The sequence below is a fragment of the Triticum aestivum genome, unplaced genomic scaffold, assembly GCF_018294505.1.
Source record: "Triticum aestivum cultivar Chinese Spring unplaced genomic scaffold, IWGSC CS RefSeq v2.1 scaffold7B_scf_3587, whole genome shotgun sequence".
In the NCBI taxonomy this organism is placed as follows: Eukaryota; Viridiplantae; Streptophyta; class Magnoliopsida; order Poales; family Poaceae; genus Triticum; species Triticum aestivum.
In genome coordinates this window covers 165107-173639 of record NW_025225115.1, presented here as the reverse complement: position 1 = coordinate 173639, position 8533 = coordinate 165107, and positions in this window count along the sequence as shown.

The following is an 8533-nucleotide window of genomic DNA, read 5'->3' as shown; positions in this document are numbered from 1 at the left end:
AGCGGAGTGCTAAGTGTCTCTCGGTCGATCATTCGGATTTCGTCCCTTGGCCTCGCTAAGGTGAAATCCGAGAAGGTGTTATCTTCCTTTCCATCTGCATTATCCATCACTATTCATCATGGTAGTATGTTGTGTTGCCAGGATCCTTGACACGAATATTGGTAAAACCTTGATGAATATGGAAATGCTCAAGTTCTTGAGAGCCCGGGCAAGTGCTAGGTTTTATCGTCGGCGTTAATTGCATAGTGCTCTTAGTTTCCTCGGTTATGCTATAACCTTTTCAAATAGTGGACTCACTCTCTACTGTTGAGGTTCTCCCTAGTTACTAAAATCATCCCTTGTGTTGTTTTCAACAAGGTAATCCACATCGTCTATTCTAGTCCGAGTATGCCATTCTACCGAACCCCCTCCAAACAATCGCTCGAGAATTGCCCTAGGCTGGTTTAGAGAGTCTCAATGATCTCTATATCAAAGGTAATTCTTTTTGCCACTTAAGGTAATAATCTACGAATCACCCTCCTCCAGGATGTCTCGCTGAGGTATCATGGCAACTCAACTCCTCGCTACGTTGACAACCGTTCACCACCGTCGTAAGTGTGGAATTGTTGTCTACACAGTGAACCCTTGTCATCTGTTCCACTCCATTCCTCTAGATGTGTGCTTCGTGTCTCAGCCCGAGAGATGTTGCTATGTCTCATTCCGTGAGTTAATCCTGAGTTGATCGAACTTCAAGAAGATCGATCCTTTTAGAGTTTTCCCTATCTTCTCATTGTCATGTTGGCTAGAGTTCTCAGAGCAAGACGATGAGACAAAGATGGTGATTGAATCAACGTTCATTTGAAGTGCAACCTGGATCGTGAAGATTGCGTTAGTTGCGTTCCCCCATCATCTTACCCTACGCTTGAATCTCGGGACAAGATTCTTGTTTAGTGGGGGTGAGTTGTCACGTCCCTAGCCTTGCTATGCACTTGTACTAGATTGGTTGCTGCATCATGTCTAAATTTCATTTAAACCTGAATTGGGGACTGTCAAACCCTAGCTCCAAATGAAATTCAAATAGGTTCAACCTGAAATAATTTTCAATGAACCCAAATGCCCTTTAGAAAAGTTCATGATTTTTGTTAAAGGTGAAAACCTCTGCCAAAAATGATGCACATATTTCTAGGCCATTCTGGATTTTTGAGTTAAATCTTATTGTATTTGACTTTGTGCATTTAAATACTATAAATAATTTAAATGTTCAACTAATGTTGGAACTATTTTTGGGCCACTGAAATAATTCAGCAAGTGTCCATGAATATTTTCAGGATTTTAGGAAATGCCTTGGTATTTTTCCTAAGCTCAAAACAGATGCAAATAATTAGAAAACAAAAACAAATTAGAAACAGAAGAGAGGGAGAGCTTACCTAGCCTCACCTATGCAGCCACCAGAGAGGCCAGCCAACTACTCTGCGGCCCAGCCCACCAAGGGCGTACCTGTCTTCAACCTCTGCCTACTGGCAGAGGCAAGCCGAGCTCGGCACCCGTGCGTGCTGGCACGCAGTTGCCTGCCTGGCCTTCCCTGGCCAGCGCGGTGCCGCCCACGACACCCTGGGCCCCCTCTGCTTCTCCCTCGCTCTCTGGGCCTCTCTTCCGTCGCTCCTCTGCTTTCTTCCCCGAGCGGAGCTCGCCGTCGCCGCTCGTCACCACCGCGGCCACCGAGCCCCCCTTGCCTATCCACCTTGTCGCCGAGCTCCGTCGTTCCGCTCTCGTCCTTCTCGTCGTCTCAGGCGACTAGAAGAGCCCCGACGCGTCGTCCTCGCCCCCTTCTTCCTCCTTCGGCCATGGAGATCGCCGGCGACTTTCAGCCGTCATCGAGCCGCCCCGAGCACGTGGAGATCACCGACGACCTCACCGTGAGCTCCTCTACCCAACCCCTCTCTCCCCTATGTCAATTTCCTTCTCTAGCCCCTTTGGCCACCCCGACCGAAGCTCGCCGCCATTGCGCTTCATCGCCGCCATGGCTAGAGCCCACCTCCGCCGCGTCTGAGAGCGTCACCGTGCTCAGCACGTTTGCAGGAGCACCTAGCACCCCACCGCTCGACCTGCCGTGCACCACAACGCCGGTTCCGAGCGCAACCGAACTCCGGCCACCGCCTGCCATCGTTGCACCGTCGTCTCCGGCTCCTCTCGCCCAGCCGCACGCTCCGTTGGATGCGGCGCACGTCTAGCAGCCCGTAGGGCCAAACCCCGAGTCAAACGGTCGCTGGACGGCGAATCCCGAGCGCCTCCGCCGCCTTTTTTGGTCGCCGGCGTCTAACCGCCAGTGCGCTGATGTGGCCACCTAGTTAGGACTAATCACCCTGCTAATTAGCCCCCTCTCTCACTGACAAATGGGCCCACGCCCTTAACTAACCACAGCTTAAACTTCTGCTTAGTTTAGGCTAATCACCGTGGGCCCACGTGTTAGCGTTGACCTTGCTGACGTGGCCTTTGACCGACCCCACCCGTCAGTGACCCAAGCCAGCAATGTGACACTGACCAATGGGCCCCACTGGTCAGGTTTGACCCGGACCAACCCCTTTGACCTGCTGACGTCATGCTTACACATTGCTGACGCAGTAAAGGAATTTCAGGATTAAATCTAATTCAGGAAATTCCAGAAAATGTTTAAAACTTGTAAAAATCATAGAAATTCAACCGTAACTCCAAATGAGATAAATTATATATGAAAAATGATCAGAAAATTCAATCTATCCATATGTACAATCTTCATGCATGTTAGAACAACTTATAGCTGCATGTTTAAAGCTTGACGGTAGCATTTTAAGATGATCTCTCATTAATTATCAAGAAGTGTTATCCCTGAGTATGCACCGTTGCGAAAGTTCTTCGTGCTGAGACACCACGTGATGATTGGGTGTGATAGGCTCTACATTCAAATACAATGGGTGCAAAACAGTTGCACACACGGAATACTCAGGTTAAACTTGACGAGCCTAGCATATATAGATATGGCCTCAGAACACTAAGACCGAAAGGTCGAGCGTGAATCGTATAGTAGATATGATCAACATATTGATGTTCACCATTGAAACTACTCCATCTCACGTGATGACCAGACATGGTTTAGTTGATTTGGATCACGTGATCACTTAGAGGATCAGAGGGATGTCTATCTAAGTGGGAGTTCTTAAGTAATATGATTAATTGGACTTAAATTTATCATGAACTTAGTCCTGGTAGTATTTTGAAAATCATGTTGTAGATCAATAGCTCGTGTTGTTGCTTCCCTATGTTTTTATATGTGTTCCTAGAGAAAACTAAGTTAAAAGATGTTAGTAGCAATGATGCAGAATTGGTCCGTGATCTGAGTTTATCCTCATTGCTGCACAGAAGAATTATGTCTTTGATGCACCGTTAGGTGACAGACCTATTGCAGGAGCAGATGCAGACGTTATGAACGTTTGGCTAGCTCAATATGATGAATACTTGATAGTTTTGTGCACCATGCTTTATGGCTTAGAACCGGGACTAGAAAAACGTTTTTTGAAACGTCACGGAACATATGAGATGTTCCATGAGATGAAATTGATATTTCAGACTCATGCCCGTGTCAAGAGGTATGAGACCTCTGACAAATACTTCACCTAAAAGATGGAGGAGGATTTCTAAACTAGTGAGCATGTGCTTAGATTGTCTGAGTACTACAATCACTTGAATCAAGTGGGAGTTAATCTTCCATATAAAATAGTGATGGATAGGGTTCTCTAGTCGCCATCACTAAGTTACTAGAACTTTGTGATGAACTGTAGTATGCAAGGGATGACGAAAATGATTCCCGAGCTCTTCATGATGCTGTAATCAACGAAGGTAGAAATCAAGATAAAGCATCAAGTGTTGATGATTAAACAAGATCACTAGTTTCAAGAAAAAGGGCAAGGGAAGAGAAAGGGAACTTCAAGTAGAATGGAAAGCAAGTTGTCACTCTTGCAAAGAAGCCCAAAGCTGGACCAAAGCCTGAAGCTGAGTGCTTCTACTACAAAGGAAATGGTCACTGGAAGCGGAAAAGCTCTGAATATTTGGTAGATAAGAAGGATGGCAAAGTGAACAAGGGTATATTTGATATACAGGTTATTGATGTGTACCTTACTAGTGTTTATAGTAGCTGTCGGTGTCAAAACCGGCGGATCTCGGGTAGGGGGTCCCGATCTGTGCGTCCAAGGCTAATGGTAACAGGAGGCAAGGGACACAATGTTTTACCCAGGTTCGGGGGTCTCGATGGAGGTAAAACCCTACTTCCTGCTTGATTGATCTTGATGATATGAGTATTACAAGAGTTGATCTACCACGAGATCGTAGAGTCTGAACCCTAGAAGCTAGCCTATGATGATTATGATTGTTGAGATCGTCCCTATACGAACCAAACCCTCCGGTTTATATAGACACCAGAGGGGGCTAGGGTTTACACAGAGCCGGTTACAAAGAAGGAAATCTAATATCCAGATCACCAAGCTTGTCTTCCACACAAAGGAGAGTCCCATCCGGACACAGGACGAACTCTTGAGTCTTGTATCTTCATGGTCCATCAGTCCGGCCAAAGTATATAGTCCGGCTGTCCGGATACCCCCTAATCTAGGACTCCCTCAGTAGCCCCTGAACTAGGATTCAATGACGATGAGTCCGGCGTGTAGTTTGTCTTTGGCATTGCAAGGTGGGTTCCATCTCTGAATACTCCAAAGTTCCTGTTGTGATGAACAGTATCTGGCTTCCCATCAATGTTGTCCTCCTCGGCTTCTGTGCTTCAATAATGGCCATCTCCATGTGTCGAGCGAATACGAGGAGGCGAGGCATTTTTGCATTTGCCACCCCGGCCCTGCAGGCAAACCGTCTATATGAAGGGACGGGGATCCTCAGATCCAAACATCACCTTCTTCCCTTGAGCAAGCATCCAACAGAGCACGCCGGAAAAAACCATCCAACATGGCCAGTCGCCGCAGTTCTTCTTCCCGTTCTCTTCGCTCCAAGCCAGGTGACTGGGAAGAGTGTTCAGTTCCTCAAAGCCGTTTGATAGAGTTGCAGACCCAAGGGTTTCTTCCACCGGCATTCATGGTCCCCGTCCGAGCTGGAGTAGCCACCTATAATGGCGGGGAGCAAGCGGAGGGATCTCCTAATCCATCCCTGGGGGAGCGAATATGCTTCATCCCGCATCTGCTAAGAGGCATCGGGTTTCCAATCCACCCATTCCTTCGTGGGCTCCTGGAGTTCTATGGCCTCCAGCTGGACGACTTCACTCCTGCCTCCGTACTGCACATCGCAGGATACGTTGCCCTTTGTGAATTATACATGGGCTGTGAGGATCACTTCGGGTTATGGAAGAAGTTGTTTTGCCTTGTGCCTCGCAACCAGGGGGAATCCATATGTCAAGTGGGCGGAGCCGAAATATGGCGCATCGCCGAAACCGGATACCTGTCCGGCACTCCCAAGAAGGCATCTATAAACTGGCCCTCGGAGTGGTTTTATGTTGATGACGTTCCCCTTCCGGATCCAGTCCGGACGGGCCTCCCTGAGTTCAATAATGCTCCGCCGAAGGTACGTCGAAGTTGGCGCCCTCAGGGCCCCCAAGAGGAGGATTCCAGAGAAGTACACTTCCTGATGAGCAGGATAAAGATACTGGCCAAATCAGGGCTGACAATAGTCGAAGTTATGGCAATATGCATAATGTGGGGAGTGCATACACTCCAATATCGGGGGAAGCCCATGTGGCACTAACAATGGGGAAGATGACGCCACCCGCTGTGGTCGTAAAGGTTCAGACTCCGCCACTGCTCTAACGAAAATATTGTCCAATTTGTATAAGGGAGAAGAAGAAGAATTCCTTCGTATCAAACCGCAGGATGGATTTTCCATGTACAACACCCCACGCTGGGTAAGTCGTCACTCTTTCCCCCACTCTATTCATTCCGGCACCTTTCATCAAAATCATTAACCTCGATATTTCTAAGCAGGAACTGAGGAGGGCAGTGGAAGGATTCGACAGCCCCTCCCCCCAGCCAGTGGACCCCAGAAGGGCCTGCGATCCAGGACTTGAGGAAGACCCAGATATTACTATGGATCTAGTCAAGGGAACATTTTATCGGGTCATCTGCAATGGCGCCCTAGTGGCTATCATCGCCGATTATCCTAGACTGCTACCTGCATCGCGTGTAAGCAAAGTCGAAACCTCATCCTCTGAAGAGGACTCCTTTCTGATATCATGCCTTACACATAAAATATCGCTTTTTTATAGAGATGACCATCGGAACGCGGCGCCGAGCCCCTGGGGGCTCATCGACAAAGGGCATCCGGGTCAGAGGAGGCTCAATAGGAAGGCGATTAGGGCCGAAACTCCGTTATAGAGGTATAGTAAAAACCTGCTATGTTATTTATCGTGTTTGAAATGTAACAGCGCCCTTCATATTCTGGCAGAAAGAGGAGCCACCGGACTATATCCGGGGGACCTGCCGATCACGCCTCGACCAGCTGGATTCCCGAACCGTCTTCGAGAGAGGAGGCCAATGCATGGCCGATGCCGAATTGTCCTCCAATAGAGGATGCGGATATGCTCTCCGCCACAAATTCTAAAGTGGAGAGTGCCATGAATCACCGGCGCCGATGGGACATACTACGGAATAACATCTTTTCCGAAGAGGCATTTAATGCTTTTAATTCGGGAGACGCATATATTCGGGCTGCTCAAGGCGGACTCGCCCGAGCGACAGACCAATATGCAAAACATATACGGGTAAGGAAATTTGATAAGCATGCATAGCAGTAGCCCCTGAGACTTGAAATAGTTGGAGCAACTGATTTAAGGATCATGTTATGCACATATCCTTGTAGAGAAGAATACCTAATTGTCTCAAGAGCTGGAGGAGTGCAAGAACCAGTTGAGGGCCGCGGTTGCCAAACTGGAAGAATCCCAAAAGGCCTCTCCTGGTAACTTTCGTATTTAATAATGAAATTTTATGGAAATGTACTAGTTAGTGATTGGCTTGTTTGATAAGTCTAGCAGAAATTTCTGCAGACAATCCTGGAGAGAATCCGGAGATCGTAAAAGATAGCCAGTCACATCTCCAAAGGCAGCTAAAAGCTGGCGAGCGTGTTCTTATGCAAGTTAGGCGGGGGAAGAACGATCTTCAAGATGCCAATGTCCGGCTGGGCGTCGAATTAGGAGATGTTCGCGCTCAGCTGGCGGACTCCGTGAAGGAGAACAGAAGGCTTCGTCGCGGCATTTATGGTAAGTGCCTAGATGAACTATAGTACAGCTCGGCGAGGAAGCATATTGAAAGAGTTTATATCTGTAGGTATGTTGATGGGCCGTCCTTAAGAGGAGATGCCCGCGTCCGCAGGTGATTTACTGCAAGACCTCTCACGGCTGCACGAGCGAGCTCGGCAGGTGATGCAGGGTATTTCCCAGGCCTTGTGGCCATCCACTTCCCTGCCAAAAGGCATGAGGGAGCTCGTGGATATGCTACAAGGAGCACGGCGGCGCTTCCGTTTGTGGAAGATGTCAGACTACGTCAAGGTGCAAGGGAAGCCCAGGCCATGGTGAAGACGCGCTACACCAAGCTTGACCCGAACCATATGGTCGAAGTCAGACCGGCGGGGCCAAATGGGCAAGAAATTCCCGTGAGTCTGGTGTATGACCAGGTAGCGTTAGCCGGAAAGTATTCCCAACAGGATTGCAAGCTAGATAACCTATTGGAAGGTATAGAGGAAGAATATAGTCAATCCAAGTGACTATGTAATTCAATGGACATATGTAGTCCCTAGCCGGATTAAAGATCATTTGTCATGGCAGACCATTTTGCTTCAGCCCCCGGATCCGACAGTCCGGGGTGTATCCGAATACCCGCTCAGTTATGCAGAACCGGGGTATGCGTGGAAACCAGGCGCTGGGGTCATAAGTGCTTGAACAGACAAGTACCCAACTAGTTATGTTATATTACATGGGTAGTAAGAAACATCTTCCAGGGACAATAGTTCCGTTAGGGGTTCCTTTCCCTGGGCAAGCATGCATCGATGTACATGTCCGGATTGCGAACAAAAACACAAGATACAAAACTTCTGGGGATTCATGTTTGTAATAAACAAAAGAAACATCGCTTGTTCACCGGCCGAATATTCCCTTAAGAATGCTAGCTTTCATCTTTACCCAGTCTGAGGTACACATCCGGCTGAACCGGCAGTAACAATCGCAGAGGTGCTCCCCTTATGCCCTAGCCGAATTAACGGGAACGCAGGGCATAAACACAAGAGCCAGGCAACCCAGCATGGCCACATCTTAAGTCATATCGATGCATATAATGGTGAAGAAAAGGCACATATGAAAAAAGAATGCATATGTGATAGGCAAGAAGCCATGAAAGTAATTTATATTTAGCTTCCGTATAGGAATTCCCCAGGTATGGTTTACACACATAGTGCGGCCGGAGTGATCCGAGCATCCGTACTATATTGAGTACTTTGTGTGAAGAATGGAAAAAGGGGTGAGAAAGGAAAAAAATAGGGG